Source organism: Pseudorca crassidens (assembly GCF_039906515.1).
Source record: "Pseudorca crassidens isolate mPseCra1 chromosome 1 unlocalized genomic scaffold, mPseCra1.hap1 SUPER_1_unloc_3, whole genome shotgun sequence".
Taxonomy (NCBI): domain Eukaryota; kingdom Metazoa; phylum Chordata; class Mammalia; order Artiodactyla; family Delphinidae; genus Pseudorca; species Pseudorca crassidens.
The window spans coordinates 974,435-1,000,860 of NW_027135940.1; the positions used below are offsets into that span (position 1 = coordinate 974,435).

Below are 26,426 nucleotides of genomic sequence, written 5' to 3' on the forward strand. Positions count from 1 at the left end.
TGAATCCACTCATTATCCTGCTACTGGCCTGATGACATAGATTTCATTGCTGAGTGATATTGCATTGTACATAAGTACCACAACTTCTTTATCCATTTTTCGCTTTCTGCGATATTGAACTTGTACCGTAAACGAGGTTCTTGTAAACAGAGCCGTCCCAAACTTACTGGTGGCTGTGTCTTTTTGATTTTAATTTCCCTAATCTATAGGACCATAAGTGGAAGTGCCCTAGGCTCTGTTGCTTTGTTTTTTAGATGTTTCAGGAAACACCATACACTTCTCCAGAGTGGCTGTTGGCAATTTACATCATGCCCATCAGCCTAAGTAGGCTCCCAGTTCTCCATGGCCTGTCCTGCCTTTCTGGATTTTACACTTTTTTCAGATGGCCCTTTTGACCGGGGGGCAGTGAGACTTCATTGTAGTGCAGATTTCCTTTGCAAGCTTGCTTGGTTGGCCAAAAAGGGCGTATGCGTTTTTTCCTGAATATATTCAGGAATAAACGCATACGCCCTTTTTGGCCAAGTGCATCATTGTGGACGTTCTGCCTCTTTTCCTATGCTTTACATGCAATTCCAGTCTACCTCCTGAAATCGGTTTCCTGCAATTCTGCCCCGCTTTCAAGTCCTCTTGGCAGCCTTACTTCAATATATTTTTGGACGATAGCTGTCATTTAGAACTCTGCAGGTGTGTGAATTACAGGGCCCCTGAGCTCCTTTCTTCAACTCGCTTTCTTGTGAGCTGGCCGCAACACCGCAGGATTGCTTCAGGCCCTGGCTCGCTGTGGTTCCGGCATGGCTCGCTGAGCCTTTGGTTAATTCCTCTTCTTGGTGGGAAATGAGAGTTAAATTTACCTGTCCAGACACCTCCAGCTAGTCTCTCATTGGTTCTCCCTATTCCTGTTCATTTTCCACAGAAATTGCAAACTGGGCCAAACAGGAGGTTAAAGGCACTGACTCTCCAAGTGGGGAGAGTGTTAGTAAAGCGTCTGGAATGTTGCACCCGAGTACCAGGGGACGAAAACTGAGACACATTTGAACACGTTTCCCGATCACACGGTAGATCATCCTCTGGGTTCCACATGCATGTTTTAGCTGAAGGAAGAATCCCTTAAACCTGGAGAGTTGAGACCCATGGAATGGGTACCATGCAATATGACTTCAAAGGGTCTGCATTTGCTCACTGAACCTCACCAATCCTATCACTGCTGCGTTTATGCCGCTGTACACATGCTTGATTCTCTTTCGGAGACATATAAATCCATAGGTTTTAAGTTTCTTACTAGTCAAGTATATTCTTAGGCATTTAATATGGGGTGTTGTGTCCACTTCGTTGAGCAAGCAGTAGCTCTTGGCTATTACATATTTGGCTTATGGAAAGGTATCTGTGCTAATTTCAATCTCTGGTTTTATGCAGCACCCCAACTTACCTTTCCCCTTAAGCAAGCATAAGTTGGTTTTCTACATTTGAGACCCTATTCTGTTTTGTAATTCAGTTCCTGTGTAGCCAAGTTTACATTCCGTGTATTAGTGATATCTTATGATGTTTCTTTTTCTGTGTGACTTATTTCACTTAGAATCATCGTACCTGAATCCACTCATTATGCTGCTATGGGCCTGATGACAGAGATTTCATTGCTGAGTGATATTGCATTGTACGTTAGTACCACAACTTCTTTATCCATTTTTCGCTTTCTGCGATATTGAACTTGTACCGGAAACGAGGTTCTTGTAAACAGAGCCGTCCCAAACTTTGGGGTGGCTGTGTCTTTTTGATTTTAATTTCCCTAAGCTATAGGACCATAAGTGGAAGTGCCCTAGGCTCTGTTGCTTTGTTTTTTAGATGTTTCAGGAAACACCATACACTTCTCCAGAGTGGCTGTTGGCAATTTACATCACGCCCATCAGCATAACAAGGCTCCCAGTTCTCCATGGCCTGTCCTGCCTTTCTGGATTTTACACTTTTTTCAGATGGCCCTTTTGACCGGGGGGCAGTGAGACTTCATTGTAGTGCAGATTTCCTTTGCAAGCTTGCTTGGTTGGCCAAAAAGGGCGTATGCGTTTTTCCCTGAATATATTCAGGAAAAAACGCATACGCCCTTTTTGGCCAAGTGCATCATTGTGGACGTTCTGCCTCTTTTCTATGCTTTACGTGCAATTCCAGTCTACCTCCTGAAATCGGTTTCCTGCAATTCTGCCCCGCTTTCAAGTCCTCTTGGCAGCCTTACTTCAATATATTTTTGGACGATAGCTGTCATTTAGAACTCTGCAGGTGTGTGAATTACAGGGCCCTTGAGCTCCTTTCTTCAACTCGCTTTCTTGTGAGCTGGCCGCAACACCGCAGGATTGCTTCAGGCCCTAGTGTGATTCCGGCATGGCTCGCTGAGCCTTTGGTTAATTCCTCTTCCTGTTGGGAAATGAGAGTTAAATTTGCCCGTCCAGACTCCTCCAGCTAGTCTCTCATTGGTTCTCCCTATTCCTGCTCATTTTCTGCAGAAATTGCAAACTGGGCCAAACAGGAGGTTAAAGGCACTGACTCTCCAAGTGGGGAGAGTGTTAGTAAAGCGTCTGGAATGTTGCACCCGAGTACCAGGGGACGAAAACTGAGACACATTTGAACACGTTTCCCGATCACACGGTGGATCATCCTCTGGGTTCCACATGCATGTTTTAGCTGAAGGAAGAATCCCTTAAACCTGGAGAGTTGAGACCCATGGAATGGGTACCATGCAATATGACTTCAAAGGGTCTGCATTTGCTCACGGAACCTCACCAATCCTATCACTGCTGCGTTTATGCCACTGTACACACGCTTGATTCTCTTTCGAAGACATATAAATCCATAGGTTTTAAGATTCTTACTAGTCAGGTATATTCTTAGGCGTTTAATATGGGGTGTTGAGTCCACTTCATTGAGCAAGCAGTAGCTCTTGTCTATTACATATTTGGCTTATGGAAAGGTATCTGTGCTAATTTCAATCTCTGGTTTTATGCAGCACCCCAACTCACCTTTCCCCTTAAGCAAGCATAAGTTGGTTTTCTACATTTGAGACCCTATTCTGTTTTGTAATTCAGTTCCTGTGTAGCCAAGTTTACATTCCGTGTATTAGTGATATCTTATGATGTTTCTTTTTCTGTGTGACTTATTTCACTTAGAATCATCGTACCTGAATCCACTCATTATGCTGCTACTGGCCTGATGACATAGATTTCATTGCTGAGTGATATTGCATTGTACGTAAGTACCACAACTTCTTTATCCATTTTTCGCTTTCTGCGATATTGAACTTGTACCATAAACGAGGTTCTTGTAAACAGAGCCGTCCCAAACTTACTGGTGGCTGTGTCTTTTTGATTTTAATTTCCCTAATCTATAGGACCATAAGTGGAAGTGCCCTAGGCTCTGTTGCTTTGTTTTTTAGATGTTTCAGGAAACACCATACACTTCTCCAGAGTGGCTGTTGGCAATTCACATCATGCCCATCAGCATAACAAGGCTCCCAGTTCTCCATGGCCTGTCCTGCCTTTCTGGATTTTACACTTTTTTCAGATGGCCCTTTTGACCGGGGGGCAGTGAGACTTCATTGTAGTGCAGATTTCCTTTGCAAGCTTGCTTGGTTGGCCAAAAAGGGCGTATGCGTTTTTTCCTGAATATATTCAGGAAAAAACGCATACGCCCTTTTTGGCCAAGTGCATCATTGTGGACGTTCTGCCTCTTTTCCTATGCTTTACATGCAATTCCAGTCTACCTCCTGAAATCGGTTTCCTGCAATTCTGCCCCGCTTTCAAGTCCTCTTGGCAGCCTTACTTCAATATATTTTTGGACGATAGCTGTCATTTAGAACTCTGCAGGTGTGTGAATTACAGGGCCCCTGAGCTCCTTTCTTCAACTCGCTTTCTTGTGAGCTGGCCGCAACACCGCAGGATTGCTTCAGGCCCTAGTGTGGTTCCGGCATGGCTCGCTGAGCCTTTGGTTAATTCCTCTTCTTGGTGGGAAATGAGAGTTAAATTTACCTGTCCAGACACCTCCAGCTAGTCTCTCATTGGTTCTCCCTATTCCTGTTCATTTTCCGCAGAAATTGCAAACTGGGCCAAACAGGAGGTTAAAGGCACTGACTCTCCAAGTGGGGAGAGTGTTAGTAAAGCGTCTGGAATGTTGCACCCGAGTACCAGGGGACGAAAACTGAGACACATTTGAACACGATTCCCGATCACACGGTAGATCATACTCTGGGTTCCACATGCATGTTTTAGCTGAAGGAAGAATCCCTTAAACCTGGAGAGTTGAGACCCATGGAATGGGTACCATGCAATATGACTTCAAAGGGTCTGCATTTGCTCACTGAACCTCACCAATCCTATCACTGCTGCGTTTATGCCGCTGTACACATGCTTGATTCTCTTTCGGAGACATATAAATCCATAGGTTTTAAGTTTCTTACTAGTCAAGTATATTCTTAGGCGTTTAATATGGGGTGTTGTGTCCACTTCGTTGAGCAAGCAGTAGCTCTTGTCTATTACATATTTGGCTTATGGAAAGGTATCTGTGCTAATTTCAATCTCTGGTTTTATGCAGCACCCCAACTCACCTTTCCCCTTAAGCAAGCATAAGTTGGTTTTCTACATTTGAGACCCTATTCTGTTTTGTAATTCAGTTCCTGTGTAGCCAAGTTTACATTCCGTGTATTAGTGATATCTTATGATGTTTCTTTTTTGTGTGACATATTTCACTTAGAATCATCGTACCTGAATCCACTCATTATGCTGCTATGGGCCTGATGACAGAGATTTCATTGCTGAGTGATATTGCATTGTACGTTAGTACCGCAACTTCTTTATCCATTTTTCACTTTCTGCGATATTGAACTTGTACCGTAAACGAGGTTCTTGTAAACAGAGCCGTCCCAAACTTTGGGGTGGCTGTGTCTTTTTGATTTTAATTTCCCTAAGCTATAGGACCATAAGTGGAAGTGCCCTAGGCTCTGTTGCTTTGTTTTTTAGATGTTTCAGGAAACACCATACACTTCTCCAGAGTGGCTGTTGGCAATTTACATCCCGCCCATCATCATAACAAGGCTCCCAGTTCTCCATGGCCTGTCCTGCCTTTCTGGATTTTACACTTTTTTCAGATGGCCCTTTTGACCGGGGGGCAGTGAGACTTCATTGTAGTGCAGATTTCCTTTGCAAGCTTGCTTGGTTGGCCAAAAAGGGCGTATGCGTTTTTTCCTGAATATATTCAGGAAAAAACGCATACGCCCTTTTTGGCCAAGTGCATCATTGTGGACGTTCTGCCTCTTTTCCTATGCTTTACATGCAATTCCAGTCTACCTCCTGAAATCGGTTTCCTGCAATTCTGCCCCGCTTTCAAGTCCTCTTGGCAGCCTTACTTCAATATATTTTTGGACGATAGCTGTCATTTAGAACTCTGCAGGTGTGTGAATTACAGTGCCCCTGAGCTCCTTTCTTCAACTCGCTTTCTTGTGAGCTGGCCGCAACACCGCAGGATTGCTTCAGGCCCTAGAGTGGTTCCGGCATGTCTCGCTGAGCCTTTGGTTAATTCCTCTTCCTGGTGGGAAATGAGAGTTAAATTTGCCCGTCCAGACTCCTCCAGCTAGTCTCTCATTGGTTCTCCCTATTCCTGTTCATTTTCCGCAGAAATTGCAAACTGGGCCAAACAGGAGGTTAAATGCACTGACTCTCCAAGTGGGGAGAGTGTTAGTAAAGCGTCTGGAATGTTGCACCCGAGTACCAGGGGATGAAAACTGAGACACATTTGAACACGTTTCCCGATCACACGGTGGATCATCCTCTGGGTTCCACATGCATGTTTTAGCTGAAGGAAGAATCCCTTAAACGTGGAGAGTTGAGACCCATGGAATGGGTACCATGCAATATGACTTCAAAGGGTCTGCATTTGCTCACCGAACCTCACCAATCCTATCACTGCTGCGTTTATGCCGCTGTACACATGCTTGATTCTCTTTCGGAGACATATAAATCCATAGGTTTTAAGATTCTTACTAGTCAAGTATATTCTTAGGCGTTTAATATGTGGTGTTGAGTCCACTTCGTTGAGCAAGCAGTAGCTCTTGGCTATTACATATTTGGCTTATGGAAAGGTATCTGTGCTAATTTCAATCTCTGGTTTTATGCAGCACCCCAACTCACCTTTCCCCTTAAGCAAGCATAAGTTGGTTTTCTACATTTGAGACCCTATTCTGTTTTGTAATTCAGTTCCTGTGTAGCCAAGTTTACATTCCGTGTATTAGTGATATCTTATGATGTTTCTTTTTCTGTGTGACTTATTTCACTTAGAATCATCGTACCTGAATCCACTCATTATGCTGCTATGGGCCTGATGACAGAGATTTCATTGCTGAGTGATATTGCATTGTACGTTAGTACCACAACTTCTTTATCCATTTTTCGCTTTCTGCGATATTGAACTTGTACCGGAAACGAGGTTCTTGTAAACAGAGCCGTCCCAAACTTTGGGGTGGCTGTGTCTTTTTGATTTTAATTTCCCTAAGCTATAGGACCATAAGTGGAAGTGCCCTAGGCTCTGTTGCTTTGTTTTTTAGATGTTTCAGGAAACACCATACACTTCTCCAGAGTGGCTGTTGGCAATTTACATCACGCCCATCAGCATAACAAGGCTCCCAGTTCTCCATGGCCTGTCCTGTCTTTCTGGATTTTACACTTTTTTCAGATGGCCCTTTTGACCGGGGGGCAGTGAGACTTCATTGTAGTGCAGATTTCCTTTGCAAGCTTGCTTGGTTGGCCAAAAAGGGCGTATGCGTTTTTTCCTGAATATATTCAGGAAAAAACGCATATGCCCTTTTTGGCCAAGTGCATCATTGTGGACGTTCTGCCTCTTTTCCTATGCTTTACATGCAATTCCTGTCTACCTCCTGAAATCGGTTTCCTGCAATTCTGCCCCACTTTCAAGTCCTCCTGGCAGCCTAACTTCAATATATTTTTGGACGATAGCTGTCATTTAGAACTCTGCAGGTGTGTGAATTACAGTGCCCCTGAGCTCCTTTCTTCAACTCGCTTTCTTGTGAGCTGGCCGCAACACCGCAGGATTGCTTCAGGCCCTAGTGTGGTTCCTGCATGGCTCGCTGAGTCTTTGATTAATTCCTCTTCCTGGTGGGAAATGAGAGTTAAATTTGCCCGTCTAGACTCCTCCAGCTAGTCTCTCATTGGTTCTCACTATTCCTGTTCATTTTCCGCAGAAATTGCAAACTGGGCCAAACAGGAGGTTAAAGGCACTGACTCTCAAATGGGGAGAGTGTTAGTAAAGCATCTGGAATGTTGCACCCGAGTACCAGGGGACGAAAACTGAGACACATTTGAACACGTTTCCCGATCACACGGTGGATCATACTCTGGGTTCCACATGCATGTTTTAGCTGAAGGAAGAATCCCTTAAACCTGGAGAGTTGAGAACCATGGAATGGGTACCATGCAATATGACTTCAAAGGGTCTGCATTTGCTCACCGAACCTCACCAATCCTATCACTGCTGCGTTTATGCCGCTGTACACACGCTTGATTCTCTTTCGGAGACATATAAATCCATAGGTTTTAAGATTCTTACTAGTCAGGTATATTCTTAGGCAGTTAATATGGGGTGTTGAGTCCACTTCGTTGAGGAAGCAGTAGCTCTTGTCTATTACATATTTGGCTTATGGAAAGTTATCTGTGCTAATTTCAATCTCTGGTTTTATGCAGCACCCCAACTCACCTTTCCCCTTAAGCAAGCATAAGTTGGTTTTCTACATTTGAGACCCTATTCTGTTTTGTAATTCAGTTCCTGTGTAGCCAAGTTTACATTCCGTGTATTAGTGATATCTTATGATGTTTCTTTTTCTGTGTGACTTATTTCACTTAGAATCATCGTACCTGAATCCACTCATTATGCTGCTACTGACCTGATGACATAGATTTCATTGCTGAGTGATATTGCATTGTACGTAAGTACCACAACTTCTTTATCCATTTTTCGCTTTCTGCGATATTGAACTTGTACCGTAAACGAGGTTCTTGTAAACAGAGACGTCCCAAACTTACTGGTGGCTGTGTCTTTTTGATTTTAATTTCCCTAATCTATAGGACCATAAGTGGAAGTGCCCTAGGCTCTGTTGCTTTGTTTTTTAGATGTTTCAGGAAACACCATACACTTCTCCAGAGTGGCTGTTGGCAATTTACATCATGCCCATCAGCATAACAAGGCTCCCAGTTCTCCATGGCCTGTCCTGCCTTTCTGGATTTTACACTTTTTTCAGATGGCCCTTTTGACCGGGGGGCAGTGAGACTTCATTGTAGTGCAGATTTCCTTTGCAAGCTTGCTTGGTTGGCCAAAAAGTGCGTATGCGTTTTTTCCTGAATATATTCAGGAAAAAACGCATACGCCCTTTTTGGCCAGGTGCATCATTGTGGACGTTCTGCCTCTTTTCCTATGCTTTACATGCAATTCCAGTCTACCTCCTGAAATCGGTTTCCTGCAATTCTGCCCCGTTTTCAAGTCCTCTTGGCAGCCTTACTTCAATATATTTTTGGACGATAGCTGTCATTTAGAACTCTGCAGGTGTGTGAATTACAGGGCCCTTGAGCTCCTTTCTTCAACTCGCTTTCTTGTGAGCTGGCCGCAACACCGCAGGATTGCTTCAGGCCCTAGTGTGGTTCCTGCATGGCTCGCTGAGTCTTTGGTTAATTCCTCTTCCTGGTGGGAAATGAGAGTTAAATTTGCCCGTCTAGACTCCTCCAGCTAGTCTCTCATTGGTTCTCACTATTCCTGTTCATTTTCCGCAGAAATTGCAAACTGGGCCAAACAGGAGGTTAAAGGCACTGACTCTCAAGTGGGGAGAGTGTTAGTAAAGCGTCTGGAATGTTGCACCCGAGTACCAGGGGACGAAAACTGAGACATATTTGAACACGTTTCCCGATCACACGGTGGATCATACTCTGGGTTCCACATGCATGTTTTAGCTGAAGGAAGAATCCCTTAAACCTGGAGAGTTGAGAACCATGGAATGGGTACCATGCAATATGACTTCAAAGGGTCTGCATTTGCTCACCGAACCTCACCAATCCTATCACTGCTGCGTTTATGCCGCTGTACACACGCTTGATTCTCTTTCGGAGACATATAAATCCATAGGTTTTAAGATTCTTACTAGTCAGGTATATTCTTAGGCAGTTAATATGGGGTGTTGAGTCCACTTCGTTGAGGAAGCAGTAGCTCTTGTCTATTACATATTTGGCTTATGGAAAGTTATCTGTGCTAATTTCAATCTCTGGTTTTATGCAGCACCCCAACTCACCTTTCCCCTTAAGCAAGCATAAGTTGGTTTTCTACATTTGAGACCCTATTCTGTTTTGTAATTCAGTTCCTGTGTAGCCAAGTTTACATTCCGTGTATTAGTGATATCTTATGATGTTTCTTTTTCTGTGTGACTTATTTCACTTAGAATCATCGTACCTGAATCCACTCATTATGCTGCTACTGACCTGATGACATAGATTTCATTGCTGAGTGATATTGCATTGTACGTAAGTACCACAACTTCTTTATCCATTTTTCGCTTTCTGCGATATTGAACTTGTACCGTAAACGAGGTTCTTGTAAACAGAGACGTCCCAAACTTACTGGTGGCTGTGTCTTTTTGATTTTAATTTCCCTAATCTATAGGACCATAAGTGGAAGTGCCCTAGGCTCTGTTGCTTTGTTTTTTAGATGTTTCAGGAAACACCATACACTTCTCCAGAGTGGCTGTTGGCAATTTACATCATGCCCATCAGCATAACAAGGCTCCCAGTTCTCCATGGCCTGTCCTGCCTTTCTGGATTTTACACTTTTTTCAGATGGCCCTTTTGACCGGGGGGCAGTGAGACTTCATTGTAGTGCAGATTTCCTTTGCAAGCTTGCTTGGTTGGCCAAAAAGTGCGTATGCGTTTTTTCCTGAATATATTCAGGAAAAAACGCATACGCCCTTTTTGGCCAGGTGCATCATTGTGGACGTTCTGCCTCTTTTCCTATGCTTTACATGCAATTCCAGTCTACCTCCTGAAATCGGTTTCCTGCAATTCTGCCCCGCTTTCAAGTCCTCTTGGCAGCCTTACTTCAATATATTTTTGGACGATAGCTGTCATTTAGAACTCTGCAGGTGTTTGAATTACAGGGCCCTTGAGCTCCTTTCTTCAACTCGCTTTCTTGTGAGCTGGCCGCAACACCGCAGGATTGCTTCAGGCCCTAGTGTGATTCCGGCATGGCTCGCTGAGCCTTTGGTTAATTCCTCTTCCTGTTGGGAAATGAGAGTTAAATTTGCCCGTCCAGACTCCTCCATCTAGTCTCTCATTAGTTCTCCCTATTCCTGTTCATTTTCCGCAGAAATTGCAAACTGGGCCAAACAGGAGGTTAAAGGCACTGACTCTCCAAGTGGGGAGAGTGTTAGTAAAGCGTCTGGAATGTTGCACCCGAGTACCAGGGGACGAAAACTGAGACACATTTGAACACGTTTCCTGATCACACGGTGGATCATCCTCTGGGTTCCACATGCATGTTTTAGCTGAAGGAAGAATCCCTTAAACCTGGAGAGTTGAGAACCATGGAATGGGTACCATGCAATATGACTTCAAAGGGTCTGCATTTGCTCACCGAACCTCACCAATCCTATCACTGCTGCGTTTATGCCACTGTACACACGCTTGATTCTCTTTCGAAGACATATAAATCCATAGGTTTTAAGATTCTTACTAGTCAGGTATATTCTTAGGGGTTTAATATGGGGTGTTGAGTCCACTTCATTGAGCAAGCAGTAGCTCTTGTCTATTACATATTTGGCTTATGGAAAGGTATCTGTGGTAATTTCAATCTCTGGTTTTATGCAGCACCCCAACTCACCTTTCCCCTTAAGCAAGCATAAGTTGGTTTTCTACATTTGAGACCCTATTCTGTTTTGTAATTCAGTTCCTGTGTAGCCAAGTTTACATTCCGTGTATTAGTGATATCTTATGATGTTTCTTTTTCTGTGTGACTTATTTCACTTAGAATCATCGTACCTGAATCCACTCATTATGCTGCTACTGGCCTGATGACATAGATTTCATTGCTGAGTGATATTGCATTGTACGTAAGTACCACAACTTCTTTATCCATTTTTCGCTTTCTGCGATATTGAACTTGTACCGTAAACGAGGTTCTTGTAAACAGAGCCGTCCCAAACTTACTGGTGGCTGTGTCTTTTTGATTTTAATTTCCCTAATCTATAGGACCATAAGTGGAAGTGCCCTAGGCTCTGTTGCTTTGTTTTTTAGATGTTTCAGGAAACACCATACACTTCTCCAGAGTGGCTGTTGGCAATTTACATCATGCCCATCAGCATAACAAGTCTCCCAGTTCTCCATGGCCTGTCCTGCCTTTCTGGATTTTACACTTTTTTCAGATGGCCCTTTTGACCGGGGGGCAGTGAGACTTCATTGTAGTGCAGATTTCCTTTGCAAGCTTGCTTGGTTGGCCAAAAAGGGCGTATGCGTTTTTTCCTGAATATATTCAGCAATAAACGCATACGCCCTTTTTGGCCAAGTGCATCATTGTGGACGTTCTGCCTCTTTTCCTATGCTTTACATGCAATTCCAGTCTACCTCCTGAAATCGGTTTCCTGCAATTCGGCCACGCTTTCAAGTCCTCTTGGCAGCCTTACTTCAATATATTTTTGGACGATAGCTGTCATTTAGAACTCTGCAGGTGTGTGAATTACAGGGCCCCTGAGCTCCTTTCTTCAACTCGCTTTCTTGTGAGCTGGCCGCAAAACCGCAGGATTGCTTCAGGCTCTAGTGTGGTTCCGGCATGGCTCGCTGAGCCTTTGGTTAATTCCTCTTCTTGGTGGGAAATGAGAGTTAAATTTGCGCGTCCAGACACCTCCAGCTAGTCTCTCATTGGTTCTCCCTATTCCTGTTCATTTTCCGCAGAAATTGCAAACTGGGCCAAACAGGAGGTTAAAGGCACTGACTCTCCAAGTGGGGAGAGTGTTAGTAAAGCGTCTGGAATGTTGCACCCGAGTACCAGGGGACGAAAACTGAGACACATTTGAACACGTTTCCCGATCACATGGTAGATCATCCTCTGGGTTCCACATGCATGTTTTAGCTGAAGGAAGAATCCCTTAAACCTGGAGAGTTGAGAACCATGGAATGGGTACCATGCAATATGACTTCAAAGGGTCTGCATTTGCTCACTGAACCTCACCAATCCTATCACTGCTGCGTTTATGCCGCTGTACACATGCTTGATTCTCTTTCGGAGACATATAAATCCATAGGTTTTAAGTTTCTTACTAGTCAAGTATATTCTTAGGCGTTTAATATGGGGTGTTGTGTCCACTTCGTTGAGCAAGCAGTAGCTCTTGGCTATTACATATTTGGCTTATGGAAGGGTATCTGTGCTAATTTCAATCTCTGGTTTTATGCAGCACCCCAACTCACCTTTCCCCTTAAGCAAGCATAAGTTGGTTTTCTACATTTGAGACCCTATTCTGTTTTGTAATTCAGTTCCTGTGTAGCCAAGTTTACATTCCGTGTATTAGTGATATCTTATGATGTTTCTTTTTCTGTGTGACTTATTTCACTTAGAATCATCGTACCTGAATCCACTCATTATGCTGCTATGGGCCTGATGACAGAGATTTCATTGCTCAGTGATATTGCATTGTACGTTAGTACCACAACTTCTTTATCCATTTTTCGCTTTCTGCGATATTGAACTTGTACCGGAAATGAGGTCCTTGTAAACAGAGCCGTCCCAAACTTTGGGGTGGCTGTGTCTTTTTGATTTTAATTTCCCTAAGCTATAGGACCATAAGTGGAAGTGCCCTAGGCTCTGTTGCTTTGTTTTTTAGATGTTTCAGGAAACACCATACACTTCTCCAGAGTGGCTGTTGGCAATTTACATCCCGCCCATCAGCATAACAAGGCTCCCAGTTCTCCATGGCCTGTCCTGCCTTTCTGGATTTTACACTTTTTTCAGATGGCCCTTTTGACCGGGGGGCAGTGAGACTTCATTGTAGTGCAGATTTCCTTTGCAAGCTTGCTTGGTTGGCAAAAAAGGGTGTATGCGTTTTTTCCTGAATATATTCAGGAAAAAACGCATACGCCCTTTTTGGCCAAGTGCATCATTGTGGACGTTCTGCCTCTTTTCCTATGCTTTACATGCAATTCCAGTCTACCTCCTGAAATCGGTTTCCTGCAATTCTGCCCTGCTTTCAAGTCCTCTTGGCAGCCTTACTTCAATATATTTTTGGACGATAGCTGTCATTTATAACTCTGCAGGTGTGTGAATTACAGGGCCCCTGAGCTCCTTTCTTCAACTCGCTTTCTTGTGAGCTGGCCGCAACACCGCAGGATTGCTTCAGGCCCTAGTGTGTTTCCGGCATGGCTCGCTGAGCCTTTGGTTAATTCCTCTTCCTGGTGGGAAATGAGAGTTAAGTTTGCCCGTCCAGACTCCTCCAGCTAGTCTCTCATTGGTTCTCCCTATTCCTGTTCATTTTCCGCAGAAATTGCAAACTGGGCCAAACAGGAGGTTAAAGGCACTGACTCTCCAAGTGGGGAGAGTGTTAGTAAAGCGTCTGGAATGTTGCACCCGAGTACCAGGGGACGAAAACTGAGACACATTTGAACACGTTTCCCGATCACACGGTGGATCATCCTCTGGGTTCCACATGCATGTTTTAGCTGAAGGAAGAATCCCTTAAACGTGGAGAGTTGAGACCCATGGAATGGGTCCCATGCAATATGACTTCAAAGGGTCTGCATTTGCTCACCGAACCTCACCAATCCTATCACTGCTGCGTTTATGCCGCTGTACACATGCTTGATTCTCTTTCAAAGACATATAAATCCATAGGTTTTAAGATTCTTACTAGTCAAGTACATTCTTAGGCGTTTAATATGGGGTGTTGAGTCCACTGCGTTGAGCAAGCAGTAGCTCTTGGCTATTACATATTTGGCTTATGGAAAGGTATCTGTGCTAATTTCAATCTCTGGTTTTATGCAGCACCCCAACACACCTTTCCCCTTAAGCAAGCATAAGTTGGTTTTCTACATTTGAGACCCTATTCTGTTTTGTAATTCAGTTCCTGTGTAGCCAAGTTTACATTCCGTGTATTAGTGATATCTTATGATGTTTCTTTTTCTGTGTGACTTATTTCACTTAGAATCATCGTACCTGAATCCACTCATTATGCTGCTATGGGCCTGATGACATAGATTTCATTGCTGAGTGATATTGCATTGTACGTTAGTACCACAACTTCTTTATCCATTTTTCGCTTTCTGTGATATTGAACTTGTACCGGAAACGAGGTTCTTGTAAACAGAGCCGTCCCAAACTTTGGGGTGGCTGTGTCTTTTTGATTTTAATTTCCCTAAGCTATAGGACCATAAGTGGAAGTGCCCTAGGCTCTGTTGCTTTGTTTTTTAGATGTTTCAGGAAACACCATACACTTCTCCAGAGTGGCTGTTGGCAATTTACATCCCGCCCATCAGCATAACAAGGCTCCCAGTTCTCCATGGCCTGTCCTGCCTTTCTGGATTTTACACTTTTTTCAGATGGCCCTTTTGACCAGGGGGCAGTGAGACTTCATTGTAGTGCAGATTTCCTTTTCAAGCTTGGTTGGTTGGCCAAAAAGGGCGTATGCGGTTTTTCCTGAATATATTCAGGAAAAAACGCATACGCCCTTTTTGGCCAAGTGCATCATTGTGGACGTTCTGCCTCTTTTCCTATGCTTTACATGCAATTCCAGTCTACCTCCTGAAATCGGTTTCCTGCAATTCTGCCCCGCTTTCAAGTCCTCTTGGCAGCCTTACTTCAATATATTTTTGGACGATAGCTGTCATTTAGAACTCTGCAGGTGTGTGAATTACAGGGCCCCTGAGCTCCTTTCTTCAACTCGCTTTCTTGTGAGCTGGCCGCAACACCGCAGGATTGCTTCAGGCCCTAGAGTGGTTCCGGCATGGCTCGCTGAGCCTTTGGTTAATTCCTCTTCCTGTTGGGAAATGAGAGTTAAATTTGCCCGTCCAGACTCCTCCAGCTAGTCTCTCATTGGTTCTCCCTATTCCTGTTCATTTTCCGCAGAAATTGCAAACTGGGCCAAACAGGAGGTTAAAGGCACTGACTCTCCAAGTGGGGAGAGTGTTAGTAAAGCGTCTGGAATGTTGCACCCGAGTACCAGGGGACGAAAACTGAGACACATTTGAACACGTTTCCCGATCACACGGTGGATCATACTCTGGGTTCCACATGCATGTTTTAGCTGAAGGAAGAATCCCTTAAACCTGGAGAGTTGAGAACCATGGAATGGGTACCATGCAATATGACTTCAAAGGGTCTGCATTTGCTCACCGAACCTCACCAATCCTATCACTGCTGCGTTTATGCCGCTGTACACACGCTTGATTCTCTTTTGGAGACATATAAATCCATAGGTTTAAAGATTCTTACTAGTCAGGTATATTCTTAGGCGTTTAATATGGGGTGTTGAGTCCACTTCGTTGAGCAAGCAGTAGCTCTTGTCTATTACATATTTGGCTTATGGAAAGGTATCTCTGCTAATTTCAATCTCTGGTTTTATGCAGCACCCCAACTCACCTTTCCCCTTAAGCAAGCATAAGTTGGTTTTCTACATTTGAGACCCTATTCTGTTTTGTAATTCAGTTCCTGTGTAACCAAGTTTATATTCCATGTATTAGTGATAACTTATGATGTTTCTTTTTCTGTGTGACTTATTTAACTTAGAATTATCGTACCTGAATCCACTCATTATGCTGTTACTGGCCTGATGACATAGATTTCATTGCTGAGTGATATTGCATTGTACGTAAGTACCACAACTTCTTTATCCATTTTTCGCTTTCTGTGATATTGAACTTGTACCGTAAACAAGGTTCTTGTAAACAGAGCCGGCCCAAACTTTGGGGTGGCTGTGTCTTTTTGATTTCAATTTCCCTAAGCTATAGGACCATAAGTGGAAGTGCCCTAGGCTCTGTTGCTTTGTTTTTAGATGTTTCAGGAAACACCATACACTTCTCCAGAGTGGCTGTTGGCAATTTACATCACGCCCATCAGCATAACAAGGTTCCCAGTTCTCCATGGCCTGTCCTGCCTTTCTGGATTTTACACTTTTTTCAGATGGCCCTTTTGACCGGGGGGCAGTGAGACTTCATTGTAGTGCAGATTTCCTTTGCAAGCTTGCTTGGTTGGTCAAAAAGGTCGTATGGGTTTTTTCCTGAATATATTCAGGAAAAAACGCATACGCCCTTTTTGGCCAAGTGCATCATTGTGGACGTTCTGCCTCTTTTCCTATGCTTTACATGAAATTCCTGTCTACCTCCTGAAATCGGTTTCCTGCAATTCTGCCCAACTTTCAAGTCCTCTTGGCTGCCTTACTTCAATATATTTTTGGACGATAGCTGTCATTTATAACTCTGCAGGTTTGTGAATTACAGTGCCCCTGAGCTCCTTTCTTCAACTCGTTTTCTTGTGAGCTGGCCGCAACACCGCAGGATTGCTTCAGGCCCTAGTGTGGTTCCTGCATGGCACGCTGAGCCTTTGGTTAATTCCTCTTCTTGGTGGGAAATGAGAGTTAAATTTGCCCGTCCAGACACCTCCAGCTAGTCTCTCATTGGTTCTCCCTATTCCTGTTCATTTTCTGCAGAAATTGCAAACTGGGCCAAACAGGAGGTTAAAGGCACTGACTCTCCAAGTGGGGAGAGTGTTAGTAAAGCGTCTGGAATGTTGCACCCAAGTACCAGGGGACGAAAACTGAGACACATTTGAACACGTTTCCCAATCACATGGTGGATCATACTCTGGGTTCCACATGCATGTTTTAACTGAAGGAAGAATCCCTTAAACCTGGAGAGTTGAGAACCATGGAATGGGTACCATGCAATATGACTTCAAAGGGTCTGCATTTGCTCACCGAACCTCACCAATCCTATCACTGCTGCTTTTATGTCACTGTACACACGCTGGATTCTCTTTTGGAGACATATAAATCCATAGGTTTTAAGATTCTTACTAGTCAGGTATATTCTTAGGCGTTTAATATGGGGTGTTGAGTCCACTTCGTTGAGCAAGGAGTAGCTCATGTCTATTACATATTTGGCTTATGGAAAGGTATCTGTGTTAATTTCAATCTCTGGTTTTATGCAGCACCCCAACTCACCTTTCCCCTTAAGCAAGCATAAGTTGGTTTTCTACATTTGAGACCCTATTCTGTTTTGTAATTCAGTTCCTGTGTAGCCAAGTTTACATTCCGTGTATTAGTGATATCTTATGATGTTTCTTTTTCTGTGTGACTTATTTCACTTAGAATCATCGTACCTGAATCCACTCATTATGCTGCTACTGGCCTGATGACATAGATTTCATTGCTGAGTGATATTACATTGTACGTAAGTACCACAACTTCTTTATCCATTTTTTGCTTTCTGCGATATTGAACTTGTACCATAAACGAGGTTCTTGAAAACAGAGCCGTCCCAAACTTTGGGGTGGCTGTGTCTTTTTGATTTTAATTTCCCTAAGCTATAGGACCATAAGTGGAAGTGCCCTAGGCTCTGTTGCTTTGTTTTTTAGATGTTTCAGGAAACACCATACACTTCTCCAGAGTGGCTGTTGGCAATTTACATCACGCCCATCAGCATAACAAGGCTCCCAGTTCTCCATGGCCTGTCCTGCCTTTCTGGATTTTACACTTTTTTCAGATGGCCCTTTTGACCGGGGGGCAGTGAGACTTCATTGTAGTGCAGATTTCCTTTGCAAGCTTGCTTGGTTGGCCAAAAAGGGCGTATGCGTTTTTTCCTGAATATATTCAGGAAAAAACGCATACGCCCTTTTTGGCCAAGTGCATCATTGTGGACGTTCTGCCTCTTTTCCTATGCTTTACATGCAATTCCAGTCTACCTCCTGAAATCGGTTTCCTGCAATTCTGCCCTGCTTTCAAGTCCTCTTGGCAGCCTTACTTCAATATATTTTTGGACGATAGCTGTCATTTAGAACTCTGCAGGTGTGTGAATTACAGGGCCCCTGAGCTCCTTTCTTCAACTCGCTTTCTTGTGAGCTGGCCGCAACACCGCAGGATTGCTTCAGGCCCTAGTGTGGTTCCGGCATGGCTCGCTGAGCCTTTGGTTAATTCCTCTTCCTGGTGGGAAATGAGAGTTAAGTTTGCCCGTCCAGACTCCTCCAGCTAGTCTCTCATTGGTTCTCCCTATTCCTGTTCATTTTCCGCAGAAATTGCAAACTGGGCCAAACAGGAGGTTAAAGGCACTGACTCTCCAAGTGGGGAGAGTGTTAGTAAAGCGTCTGGAATGTTGCACCCGAGTACCAGGGGACGAAAACTGAGACACATTTGAACACGTTTCCCGATCACACGGTGGATCATCCTCTGGGTTCCACATGCATGTTTTAGCTGAAGGAAGAATCCCTTAAACGTGGAGAGTTGAGACCCATGGAATGGGTCCCATGCAATATGACTTCAAAGGGTCTGCATTTGCTCACCGAACCTCACCAATCCTATCACTGCTGCGTTTATGCCGCTGTACACATGCTTGATTCTCTTTCGGAGACATATAAATCCATAGGTTTTAAGATTCTTACTAGTCAAGTATATTCTTAGGCGTTTAATATGGGGTGTTGAGTTCACTTCGTTGAGCAAGCAGTAGCTCTTGGCTATTACATATTTGGCTTATGGAAAGGTATCTGTGCTAATTTCAATCTCTGGTTTTATGCAGCACCCCAACTCACCTTTCCCCTTAAGCAAGCATAAGTTGGTTTTCTACATTTGAGACCCTATTCTGTTTTGTAATTCAGTTCCTGTGTAGCCAAGTTTACATTCCGTGTATTAGTGATATCTTATGATGTTTCTTTTTCTGTGTGACTTATTTCACTTAGAATCATCGTACCTGAATCCACTCATTATGCTGCTATGGGCCTGATGACATAGATTTCATTGCTGAGTGATATTGCATTGTACGTTAGTACCACAACTTCTTTATCCATTTTTCGCTTTCTGTGATATTGAACTTGTACCGTAACCGAGGTTCTTGTAAACAGAGCCGTCCCAAACTTTGGGGTGGCTGTGTCTTTTTGATTTTAATTTCCCTAAGCTATAGGACCATAAGTGGAAGTGCCCTAGGCTCTGTTGCTTTGTTTTTTAGATGTTTCAGGAAACACCATACACTTCTCCAGAGTGGCTGTTGGCAATTTACATCCCGCCCATCAGCATAACAAGGCTCCCAGTTCTCCATGGCCTGTCCTGCCTTTCTGGATTTTACACTTTTTTCAGATGGCCCTTTTGACTGGTGGGCAGTGAGACTTCATTGTAGTGCAGATTTCCTTTTCAAGCTTGCTTGGTTGGCCAAAAAGGGCGTATGCGTTTTTTCCTGAATATATTCAGGAAAAAACGCATACGCCCTTTTTGGCCAAGTGCATCATTGTGGACGTTCTGCCTCTTTTCCTATGCTTTACATGCAATTCCAGTCTACCTCCTGAAATCGGTTTCCTGCAATTCTGCCCCGCTTTCAAGTCCTCTTGGCAGCCTTACTTCAATATATTTTTGGACGATAGCTGTCATTTAGAACTCTGCAGGTGTGTGAATTACAGGGCCCCTGAGCTCCTTTCTTCAACTCGCTTTCTTGTGAGCTGGCCGCAACACCGCAGGATTGCTTCAGGCCCTAGAGTGGTTCCGGCATGGCTCGCTGAGCCTTTGGTTAATTCCTCTTCCTGTTGGGAAATGAGAGTTAAATTTGCCCGTCCAGACTCCTCCAGCTAGTCTCTCATTGGTTCTCCCTATTCCTGTTCATTTTCCGCAGAAATTGCAAACTGGGCCAAACAGGAGGTTAAAGGCACTGACTCTCCAAGTGGGGAGAGTGTTAGTAAAGCGTCTGGAATGTTGCACCCGAGTACCAGGGGACGAAAACTGAGACACATATGAACACGTTTCCCGATCACACGGTGGATCATCCTCTGGGTTCCACATGCATGTTTTAGCTGAAGGAAGAATCCCTTAAACCTGGAGAGTTGAGAACCATGGAATGGGTACCATGCAATATGACTTCAAAGGGTCTGCATTTGCTCACCGAACCTCACCAATCCTATCACTGCTGCGTTTATGCCGCTGTACACACGCTTGATTCTCTTTTGGAGACATATAAATCCATAGGTTTAAAGATTCTTACTAGTCAGGTATATTCTTAGGCGTTTAATATGGGGTGTTGAGTCCACTTCGTTGAGCAAGCAGTAGCTCATGTCTATTACATATTTGGCTTATGGAAAGGTATCTGTGTTAATTTCAATCTCTGGTTTTATGCAGCACCCCAACTCACCTTTCCCCTTAAGCAAGCATAAGTTGGTTTTCTACATTTGAGACCCTATTCTGTTTTGTAATTCAGTTCCTGTGTAGCCAAGTTTACATTCCGTGTATTAGTGATATCTTATGATGTTTCTTTTTCTGTGTGACTTATTTCACTTAGAATCATCGTACCTGAATCCACTCATTATCCTGCTATGGGCCTGATGACATAGATTTCATTGCTGAGTGATATTGCATTGTACGTAAGTACCACAACTTCTTTATCCATTTTTCGCTTTCTGCGATATTGAACTTGTACCATAAACGAGGTTCTTGTAAACAGAGCCGTCCCAAATTTTGGGGTGGCTGTGTGTTTTTGATTTTAATTTCCCTAATCTATAGGACCATAAGTGGAAGTGCCCTAGGCTCTGTTGCTTTGTTTTTTAGATGTTTCAGGAAACACCATACACTTCTCCAGAGTGGCTGTTGGCAATTTACATCCCGCCCATCAGTCTAACTAGGCTCCCAGTTCTCCATGGCCTGTCCTGCCTTTCTGGATTTTACACTTTTTTCAGATGGCCCTTTTGACCGGGGGGCAGTGAGACTTCATTGTAGTTCAGATTTCCTTTGCAAGCTTGCTTGGTTGGCCAAAAAGTGCATATGAGTTTTTTCCTGAGTATATTCAGGAAAAAACGCATACGCCCTTTTTGGCCAAGTGCATCATTGTGGACGTTCTGCCTCTTTTCCTATGCTTTACATGCAATTCCAGTCTACCTCCTGAAATCGGTTTCCTGCAATTCTGCCCCGCTTTCAAGTCCTCTTGGCAGCCTTACTTCAATATATTTTTGGATGATAGCTGTCATTTATAACTCTGCAGGTGTGTGAATTACAGGGCCCCTGAGCTCCTTTCTTCAACTCGCTTTCTTGTGAGCTGGCCGCAACACCGCAGGATTGCTTCAGGCCCTAGTGTGGTTCCGTCATGGCTCGCTGAGCCTTTGGTTAATTCCTCTTCTTGGTGGGGAATGAGAGTTAAATTTACCCGTCCAGACACCTCCAGCTAGTCTCTCATTGGTTCTCCCTATTCCTGTTCATTTTCCGCAGAAATTGCAAACTGGGCCAAACAGGAGGTTAAAGGCGCTGACTCTCCAAGTGGGGAGAGTGTTAGTAAAGCGTCTGGAATGTTGCACCCGAGTACCAGGGGACGAAAACTGAGACACATTTGAACACGTTTCCCGATCACATGGTGGATCATCCTCTGGGTTCCACATGCATGTTTTAGCTGAAGGAAGAATCCCTTAAACCTGGAGAGTTGAGAACCATGGAATGGGTACCATGCAATATGACTTCAAAGGGTCTGCATTTGCTCACCGAACCTCACCAATCCTATCACTGCTGCATTTATGCCGCTGTACACACGCTTGATTCTCTTTCGAAGACATATAAATCCATAGGTTTTAAGATTCTTACTAGTCAGGTATATTCTTAGGCGTTTAATATGGGGTGTTGAGTCCACTTCGTTGAGCAAGCAGTAGCTCTTGTCTATTACATATTTGGCTTATGGAAAGGTATCTGTGCTAATTTCAATCTCTGGTTTTATGCAGCACCCCAACTCACCTTTCCCCTTAAGCAAGCATAAGTTGGTTTTCTACATTTGAGACCCTATTCTGTTTTGTAATTCAGTTCCTGTGTAGCCAAGTTTACATTCCGTGTATTAGTGATATCTTATGATGTTTCTTTTTCTGTGTGACTTATTTCACTTAGAATCATCGTACCTGAATCCACTCATTATGCTGCTACTGGCCTGATGACATAGATTTCATTGCTGAGTGATATTGCATTGTACGTTAGTACCACAACTTCTTTATCCATTTTTCGCTTTCTGCGATATTGAACTTGTACTGGAAATGAGGTCCTTGTAAACAGAGCCGTCCCAAACTTTGGGGTGGCTGTGTCTTTTTGATTTTAATTTCCCTAAGCTATAGGACCATAAGTGGAAGTGCCCTAGGCTCTGTTGCTTTGTTTTTTAGATGTTTCAGGAAACACCATACACTTCTCCAGAGTGGCTGTTGGCAATTTACATCACGCCCATCAGCATAACAAGGCTCCCAGTTCTCCATGGCCTGTCCTGCCTTTCTGGATTTTACACTTTTTTCAGATGGCCCTTTTGACCGGGGGGCAGTGAGACTTCATTGTAGTGCAGATTTCCTTTGCAAGCTTGCTTGGTTGGCCAAAAAGGGCGTATGCGTTTTTTCCTGAATATATTCAGGAAAAAACGCATACGCCCTTTTTGGCCAAGTGCATCATTGTGGACGTTCTGCCTCTTTTCCTATGCTTTACATGCAATTCCAGTCTACCTCCTGAAATCGGTTTCCTGCAATTCTGCCCCGCTTTAAAGTCCTCTTGGCAGCCTTACTTCAATATATTTTTGGACGATAGCTGTCATTTAGAACTCTGCAGGTGTGTGAATTACAGGGCCCCTGAGCTCCTTTCTTCAACTCGCTTTCTTGTGAGCTGGCCGCAACACCGCAGGATTGCTTCAGGCCCTAGAGTGGTTCCGGCATGGCTCGCTGAGCCTTTGGTTAATTCCTCTTCCTGTTGGGAAATGAGAGTTAAATTTGCCCGTCCAGACTCCTCCAGCTAGTCTCTCATTGGTTCTCCCTATTCCTGTTCATTTTCCGCAGAAATTGCAAACTGGGCCAAACAGGAGGTTAAAGGCACTGACTCTCCAAGTGGGGAGAGTGTTAGTAAAGCGTCTGGAATGTTGCACCCGAGTACCAGGGGACGAAAACTGAGACACATTTGAACACGTTTCCCGATCACACGGTGGATCATCCTCTGGGTTCCACATGCATGTTTTAGCTGAAGGAAGAATCCCTTAAACCTGGAGAGTTGAGAACCATGGAATGGGTACCATGCAATATGACTTCAAAGGGTCTGCATTTGCTCACCGAACCTCACCAATCCTATCACTGCTGCGTTTATCCCGCTGTACACATGCTTGATTCTCTTTCGGAGACATATAAATCCATAGGTTTTAAGATTCTTACTAGTCAAGTATATTCTTAGGCGTTTAATATGGGGTGTTGAGTCCACTTCGTTGAGCAAGCAGTAGCTCTTGTCTATTACATATTTGTCTTATGGAAAGGTATCTGTGTTAATTTCAATGTCTGGTTTTATGCAGCACCCCAACTCACCTTTCCCCTTAAGCAAGCATTAGTTGGTTTTCTGCATTTGAGACCGTGTTCTGTTTTCTAATTCAGTTCCTGTGTAGCCAAGCTTACATTCCGTGTATTAGTGATATCTTATGATGTTTCTTTTTCTGTGTGACTTATTTCACTTAGAATTATCGTACCTGAATCCACTCATTATGCTGTTACTGGCCTGATGACATAGATTTCATTGCTGAGTGATATTGCATTGTACGTAAGTACCACAACTTCTTTATCCATTTTTCGCTTTCTGTGATATTGAACTTGTACCGTAAACAAGGTTCTTGTAAACAGAGCCGGCCCAAACTTTGGGGTGGCTGTGTCTTTTTGATTTCAATTTCCCTAAGCTATAGGACCATAAGTGGAAGTGCCCTAGGCTCTGTTGCTTTGTTTTTTAGATGTTTCAGGAAACACCATACACTTCTCCAGAGTGGCTGTTGGCAATTTACATCACGCCCATCAGCATAACAAGGTTCCCAGTTCTCCATGGCCTGTCCTGCCTTTCTGGATTTTACACTTTTTTCAGATGGCCCTTTTGACCGGGGGGCAGTGAGACTTCATTGTAGTGCAGATTTCCTTTGCAAGCTTGCTTGGTTGGTCAAAAAGGTCGTATGGGTTTTTTCCTGAATATATTCAGGAAAAAACGCATACGCCCTTTTTGGCCAAGTGCATCATTGTGGACGTTCTGCCTCTTTTCCTATGCTTTACATGCAATTCCAGTCTACCTCCTGAAATCGGTTTCCTGCAATTCTGCCCCGCTTTCAAGTCCTCTTGGCAGCCTTACTTCAATATATTTTTGGATGATAGCTGTCATTTATAACTCTGCAGGTGTGTGAATTACAGGGCCCCTGAGCTCCTTTCTTCAACTCGCTTTCTTGTGAGCTGGCCGCAACACCGCAGGATTGCTTCAGGCCCTAGTGTGGTTCCGTCATGGCTCGCTGAGCCTTTGGTTAATTCCTCTTCTTGGTGGGGAATGAGAGTTAAATTTACCCGTCCAGACACCTCCAGCTAGTCTCTCATTGGTTCTCCCTATTCCTGTTCATTTTCCGCAGAAATTGCAAACTGGGCCAAACAGGAGGTTAAAGGCGCTGACTCTCCAAGTGGGGAGAGTGTTAGTAAAGCGTCTGGAATGTTGCACCCGAGTACCAGGGGACGAAAACTGAGACACATTTGAACACGTTTCCCGATCACATGGTGGATCATACTCTGGGTTCCACAAGCATGTTTTAGCTGAAGGAAGAATCCCTTAAACCTGGAGAGTTGAGAACCATGGAATGGGTACCATGCAATATGACTTCAAAGGATCTGCATTTGCTCACCGAACCTCACCAATCCTATCACTGCTGCGTTTATGCCACTGTACACACGCTTGATTCTCTTTCGGAGACATATAAATCCATAGGTTTTAAGATTCTTACTAGTCAGGTATATTCTTAGGCGGTTAATATGGGGTGTTGAGTCCACTTCGTTGAGCAAGCAGTAGCTCTTGTCTATTACATATTTGGCTTATGGAAAGGTATCTGTGCTAATTTCAATATCTGGTTTTATGCAGCACCCCAACTCACCTTTCCCCTTAAGCAAGCATAAGTTGGTTTTCTACATTTGAGACCCTATTGTGTTTTGTAATTCAGTTCCTGTGTAGCCAAGTTTACATTCCGTGTATTAGTGATATCTTATGATGTTTCTTTTTCTGTGTGACTTATTTCACTTAGAATCATCGTACCTGAATCCACTCATTATGCTGCTACTGGCCTGATGACATAGATTTCATTGCTGAGTGATATTGCATTGTACGTAAGTACCACAACTTCTTTATCCATTTTTCGCTTTCTGCGATATTGAACTTGTACCGTAAACGAGGTTCTTGTAAACAGAGCCGTCCCAAACTTTGGGGTGGCTGTGTCTTTTTGATTTTAATTTCCCTAATCTATAGGACCATAAGTGGAAGTGCCCTAGGCTCTGTTGCTTTGTTTTTTAGATGTTTCAGGAAACACCATACACTTCTCCAGAGTGGCTGTTGGCAATTTACATCCCGCCCATCAGCATAACAAGGCTCCCAGTTCTCCATGGCCTGTCCTGCCTTTCTGGATTTTACACTTTTTTCAGATGTCCCTTTTGACTGGGGGGCAGTGAGACTTCATTGTAGTGCAGATTTCCTTTGCAAGCTTGCTTGGTTGGCCAAAAAGGGCGTATGCGTTTTTTCCTGAATATATTCAGGAAAAAACGCATACGCCCTTTTTGGCCAAGTGCATCATTGTGGACGTTCTGCCTCTTTTCCTATGCTTTACATGCAATTCCAGTCTACCTCCTGAAATCGGTTTCCTGCAATTCTGCCCCGCTTTCAAGTCCTCTTGGCAGCCTTACTTCAATATATTTTTGGACGATAGCTGTCATTTATAACTCTGCAGGTGTGTGAATTACAGGGCCCCTGAGCTCCTTTCTTCAACTCGCTTTCTTGTGAGCTGGCCGCAACACCGCAGGATTGCTTCAGGCCCTAGTGTGGTTCCGGCATGGCTCGCTGAGCCTTTGGTTAATTCCTCTTCTTGGTGGGAAATGAGAGTTAAATTTACGCATCCAGACACCTCCAGCTAGTCTCTCGTTGGTTCTCCCTATTCCTGTTCATTTTCCGCAGAAATTGCAAACTGGGCCAAACAGGAGGTTTAAGGCACTGACTCTCCAAGTGGGGAGAGTGTTAGTAAAGCGTCTGGAATGTTGCACCCGAGTTCCAGGGGACGAAAACTGAGACACATTTGAACATGTTTCCCGATCACATGGTGGATCATCCTCTGGGTTCCACATGCATGTTTTAGCTGAAGGAAGAATCCCTTAAACCTGGAGAGTTGAGAACCATGGAATGGGTACCATGCAAT

At 43.9% G+C, this 26,426-nt stretch overlaps 1 long non-coding RNA gene across 6 annotated transcripts in view; it reads left to right on the forward strand.

Annotated features, from left to right (window-relative positions):
- LOC137217935 (uncharacterized) overlaps positions 1 to 26,426 on the forward strand; it is a 1,539,267-nt gene that overhangs the window by 558,267 nt on the left and 954,574 nt on the right. For 2 of the 6 annotated variants that reach the window (XR_010940333.1, XR_010940331.1), the window contains exon 1: positions 18,965 to 19,034. The exons of 3 other annotated variants lie outside the window; for them this stretch is intronic. This is a non-coding gene — a long non-coding RNA (uncharacterized lncRNA). Of the gene's footprint in view, positions 1 to 18,958; positions 19,035 to 26,426 lie in introns of those variants that run through there. One more of the 6 variants, XR_010940332.1, reaches the window with a different exon arrangement.